General features: G+C 37.0%; 1 protein-coding gene across 1 annotated transcript in view; it reads left to right on the top strand.

The window, feature by feature from the left end:
- The window catches only part of LOC100744244 (syndecan), a 236,411-nt gene that overhangs the window by 144,744 nt on the left and 85,667 nt on the right, over positions 1-6,000 (top strand). The gene's annotated exons all lie outside the window — the stretch shown is intronic.

The raw sequence follows: 6,000 nt of genomic DNA, 5'->3' as shown, positions 1-6,000 counted from the left end.
CATTAGGTGGTATTGACAAAATCCGCAATCACTTAGTTGCCAAGCCATTCGCCAGTGTTCTCACGCGACTGCAGGAATTCGATACCGTGAAAATGAAATGTAAAAGTCGACGAACGAAGAAGGTACGCTCGGTTGAAAAACGAGCGTGTACGGGAATATTTTTTTCCTGCTACTGTGTGTGGTTAAGGGTTCGATATCTCCAGTGATAGGAGCAGATATTGCGTGGATCAACATTTGTACTCGTCAAAAATTATGCTATTTATTTATGGTTATAAATGAGCATATACGCAACAGACAGGGAAAAAAGCAGCGAACTTTGCTAACTAAATCACGATATCTGCAGACAGAAATGAATAACATTGTGAAACAAGGGGTGTGCCGTGTTTTTGATTTATCCGTACAAATGTGTGCAAACGAGACACACGGTAAGACAAAGTGTAATCAACGCCATGCAGATAAATCGTTTCGTTTCCGAGCCGTAGAATGTAACGAGCTATAGAAATTGATTAGTTCAATTTCCGAATAAATTATATGCACGTTGCAAGACGTATTAATATCTCGTCCTTTTTTTAATTTTTATCGTTTCTTTAGTTTTTGGCAATTCCAGAGTATTGGATCGTTTCATTCTTGGTAGAATCAATCAAGTTTCGATTGGTGAAACGTGACAACGTGTTTTAGAGCGCGTAAGGAATAGAGCGAAAGGGTTGAAATATTACCAGAGGAAGGTAAATGGTACGGGAAACTTCGTGTCTCTAGGGTTAACGAAGATCAAAGAACCGAGACGGAGATGCAAAAATAGTAGGCAGCGAGAAAATCGATAGTTGTGTAATAATAACGTGGATACCACGATATACTGTCCCAGCGAACCACCAATGTTTCCAATTCATATTCTTCTACCTTGATATTCATAGTATTATTCGTATTATAAGTATTAATGGCATAGTATAGTTGGTATTCTAGTTCACTAGAAGCTTCATTTGAATTGAAAACTTTAAAACATCGCGTTTCGAAGGTTTCAAAATATTCCGTCATTCCCAATACTGTTACTTCCAATTAGTCGATCGTGCTGCACGACGTCTAATAAACAAAATTGCACTAAAACGCTGGCAACCTGCGGCTATTGTTCTACCCCGATATGAACTAAGCCCTTAATGAGCTAAAAACCTTAAAAGAGCCGGGTTCCGAACATTTGAAAGTTATCCCATTATTATCGAACATATCGTCGTGCTACATGACGTGGATAAAAAAAAAAATACATGGGAACACGTAGGTATTGTTCCATATCGGTGCGAGCCAAGCCTTCAACGAGCAGCAAAACCTCAAAAAAAAAAAAAAATTTCAAAAAATTGCCCCGTTATCGCCAATTATTTCATCGTGTTCCGAAACAACGCCTGACCAAACAATTTTTTTACAATATAATATATTGTACACGACATATACGATATTGTAAGACGGGGTATTGTTTTATTTAAAAATAAATGAAACGCTCGATGGCTTAAAAGCCTTAAAAGAATGATATTTCGAAGATTTCAAGGTACTCCATCATTCCCAGCACTGTCACCTGCAATCGTTCCATCATGCTGCGCAACGCCTAATAAAACATCTGACACAGAGATGCCAGAGCCAGGCGAATATTCGCGTCGTTCCACTTAATCCTCGGCAGAAAATCAAAGCAGCGCGCCCAGGCAAGAAGCGTAATCTGTGTCTCGGCTTCCATTTCCACGGAGGAGGTTACCTGGAAGAAGCACCGAGAGCGGTAGACGAAGTAAGCGGCATAGGAGGAGCTAGTGTCGCGAACCAGTGAACATACGCTAGACAGAGAGGAAACTCGACGCTGTATATTTGCTCTGCGCTCCGCTGCAGACCCGTTAATGTGTTTAAGCCGAATATGGATCGTGGAAATTGGGTTCTGTCGCTTCTCCTGAATCTTAGGCGACGGATAAGGCAGAAGTGGCGCGCAAAACGTGGAAAGAGATACAGGGTGACCCAGAGTAAACGAGGATCATCCGAATATCTATCTTATTTATAGTTGTATGGAAGTCCTTCTCACGGTACCATGCCGCTGGAAATCGTCGTATACTTTTAATCTGTACAATTTCTGGCGATCTGCTTGCACAGCGTAGGGGCACCGTATATTTTTTGTCAAAAAGCTAAAAATTTTGACCGATATGCAACTTTTAAAATAGACGCACTTACCGGGTAATTCGATAATAATAATGTTACCAAAAATGTACTTGGAAAGTATGTTAAGGACCACTTTGAGGTTTGGGTAGACTCGGATAAGAAGAAAGAAGAAGATAAAGGGAAGATAAAAGACCGTGAACGTAGACGTAGTTTTCTCTAATCTCTTTTACGAGTTTTCAATCGGTTTATTTGTTTACTCGTTCCATATCTTTATCGATGTATGTTTTAGGCGATCTCATTTACAGGTCACCCCGTATATTATGGAAATAGAGTGAAATAGAGCGTTCTGTCAGGAAGGATGTATTCGCGCGTTAGCAAATACGGGTTAGTCTTCTCTTACATCGGCCGACTTCGCCGACTTAACGTCGACTTTACACAGCCCTCTTCCATCGACACAGAGGGGACTCGCGACTTTCTACGTTACGGAAAATTCTATTTGCCTCCGGTGTAATTGAGTTCGGTGTCTTCTCCACGATGTTTGGTTGGTTTGCCGTTTTCCCTGCGATGCTGGAGATTCAAACGCATTTGGCTGGGTAATAGGTCCCTTATTCCGTCTTTTTTAAGAATATTAAAGAGTTAGGTCAAGTCGATCAGAAGTTACAGTTTTACAAATTCTCAGGGATCTGTATGCTACACGTGGGATATTCGAAGCTACGAAAATGCATACAGCTCGTGTAGCAGGCGAAAACGCGTGGAATTTTCGAAGTAGAATATTCATTATAATATTTAGTAGATCAAAGTAGTTTACGTTTCTTTTCTTTAATTACGTTCGTAAATATTTCGTGTTGATAAAATGCGCACAATGAACGTAATCTACAAGAACGTGTAGAATTTTCAAAGTTAAATTTTCATGATAACATTCAGTGGAATAGAGCGAGTAACGTAGCTTGTTTTTCTTTAATTATGCTGGTAGAAGATAAAAATATAAAAATACACGAAGATGCACAGTCCGGGCTTGATTAGGACTGGATCATCGCCAACTGGGAAATAATTCCTTTGCAATGTGAAAAAGCTTAATTTCCATCCTGGCACATTCTGCTTTTACGGGACGAATTTCGAAAAACTGACAGCGCTGTCTGTGTACAGCGCTAGCCTAGATCAATGGGTTGTAACCACTCAAAGTTTTATTTCATACCACTGTATATCGCTTTCATTGGCCATGTATGTATATGGAATGGTCGCTTTTTAGTTGGAATTCAATGGTACTATCCGTGAAATTTTGTTGTATGATCGATCGTCGTCAAACCTATTAAACCCTTCAACAATCAATAAAAACAGGGGAAAAAAATTGGAGAATTGTCTGTGTCTTTATTATAGTTTAGTTGGATAGCATTTTGACACATTGTGCAATTTAATAGAAAATAATATCGAACGTTAAATTTTCTCGCGTTTCTTTTTTCATTGCGTACAGCCTTTTGTAGAGCTGCAACGTACTCGCAACGTGGCGCCTTGCCTTTTACCTTGGGAAATTCCTTTTATGAAATTTTTGTTGTAGAAGTTCGCCGTACTCTTCTGGCCGGCATACACACAATAAGTTTCCTACAGTATAGTAATAAGTTATATTATAGCAATAAGTTTTAAGAACTCTTTTCTCCCCGGATTTTAAGAACATCGTGCGGAAGTTCGTCAGAAGTCAGAACCCATGCACTTTGTAACATTCAACTCCTTATACGATATAACGCAACTTTCTCGTACAAATCGCAGTTAGTTTATTGCCATCGAAAAATAATAACTTTATTTGCAGACGATATATCTTCTATCCGATACAATGGAATTTACTTGAGAAATTTTCTCTACAAATCGCCAACCCTTTGTATCGAAGCTACGCGTGATAAAAAATTCCAACGCGTTGATTTAAACGAGAACTTCACTTTGATAAACGGAATTTTCATTTAAAAAGTCGAAGAAACATGTCGATCTCTCTACAATTTTCGTCATTCTATCGTTTTTTATCGTGTAACAATTTAACAGTTTAACAGCGAAATAACACAAGTATAGCATTCTGTCGATAGTCAGTGATCTACCAAAAGCACGTTCGCGTCGAATTCTCGTTGGTCAGTATTTGCCATGGAGAGAGAATCGTAGCTGAGAGATTCAGAAATGTAGTCACAGTTCCCTAAGGTTAAGCATAACTAAGCCGCTTATCCTAACACGGTCCCTAAGGATTTCCTGTACAGCCCATGTGCAGTACCAGCCTATCTCCTATTGACCCTCAGAACCCTTTCTTTCAACCTTTCTCGCCGCCCAATGGGATCGTTGCGGAAGTTTCCTGTTGGTTACATTTTGAATTTAATGGAAAATTTATCTTTATGTCGTAATTTGCATAAAGCTGATTTTTAATTTTATATGGCGCGCCAGCGATAAATTAGTTCTATTATTTTCATATTTACTATTTTACATTGGTACGACCAATTGCGTAGATTAAATGAACTTTTTAATTCTAATTTGGCAATTTTATTTTCACGCTGGTATTTTTTGATAGGAACAAATAGGTTGAAAGTTTACCTTTGTGCGATTCAACGTGTAAATGAAATACATTTAAAGCGGAAGTTTTGTCATGGTAGCTTTTTTATTAGGATTATTTATACAAATTAAACGGATTTATGGCACAAGTTTAGCGAACGATTTTATGCCAGCGATTTTTCCGGTTAAATACGATTATTCGACTAAAATTTCAACCTCTGCATGATTGTTTCTGTAAATTAAACAAATTCGCGAATTTATTTTTATCTGCGTTTACTTTTACATATACGTGTGTTCACTATTCTTAGTAATAGTAGTGAATTGATGGGTAATATCGAAAATAATAATGTTAAAAATATATCTTTTTCGCATAACTCCAACAAGGATTATATGCATGTTTTCTATTTCAAATGGATACGGCAATACTGAAATCATAGAAATCGTTGAAAATTGCATGGAAAATTATAATAACTTGAATAATACCAGAGATAATTACATAAAAATTATGCTATATTCTCTCACAACATAGTCAAATATATACAAAAAGTTTCGAGCCCCTTAACACTAGAACTACTACACCGGTCAAATTGACTGGTATTACAATTTTATTTGAAAATTCCTACTTCATGTTATATTCTTTTCTCAGGCAATGACGTAATGACTTTCGCAACGATAATTAAAGGAATAATATAATGAATTTTAATTTGCTTTTTAACCTTCTGTCTCTAAATTTTCCTGCTTGTCTTTTATGCTTATAAAAGGAGGAAAAATATAATTTTTAACACTAGAACTAACTCAAATCGATTGGTCTTACAATTTTATTTGAAAATTCTTACTCCGTGTTATATTCTTTTTTCAGGCAATGACGTAATGACTTTCGCAACGATAACTAAAGGAACAATATAATGAATTTTAATTTGCTTTTTGTGTATTCAAACTGAAAATAATTTTGTATCAAAGCTAGTTATACCAATACCAGTCGAAATGACCGCTACTTGTCAAAGTGTAAAAGGATCCTGCGATCTGTTTATCGAACCTCAATTAACCAATTTCCCCGTTTTGTACAACTTGCCACACGTTTTTCAAATTTTTACCGCGTATCATTCGATACGACGATATCGGTTATCAGGAAAATTCCGGATCGATCGCTACATCGTTAGATGCTAACACTGGAAATACCACACCAGTGAAAATGACTGGTTCTACAATTTTATAAATGTGTCAATCCTCGTTTAGGGATCCCAGATGGATTAATAATACCAAAAATGTACCACATAACATGGTATTCCTTCTGTGAGAAAGTAATAAATCAATAAATATACAAATATTCCATTATTACGTGTTTTTTAAAAA

The sequence above is a fragment of the Bombus impatiens genome, unplaced genomic scaffold, assembly GCF_000188095.3.
Source record: "Bombus impatiens unplaced genomic scaffold, BIMP_2.2 scf_0151, whole genome shotgun sequence".
Taxonomy (NCBI): Eukaryota; Metazoa; Arthropoda; class Insecta; order Hymenoptera; family Apidae; genus Bombus; species Bombus impatiens.
This window is presented reverse-complemented; position numbering and strand designations above follow the sequence as displayed.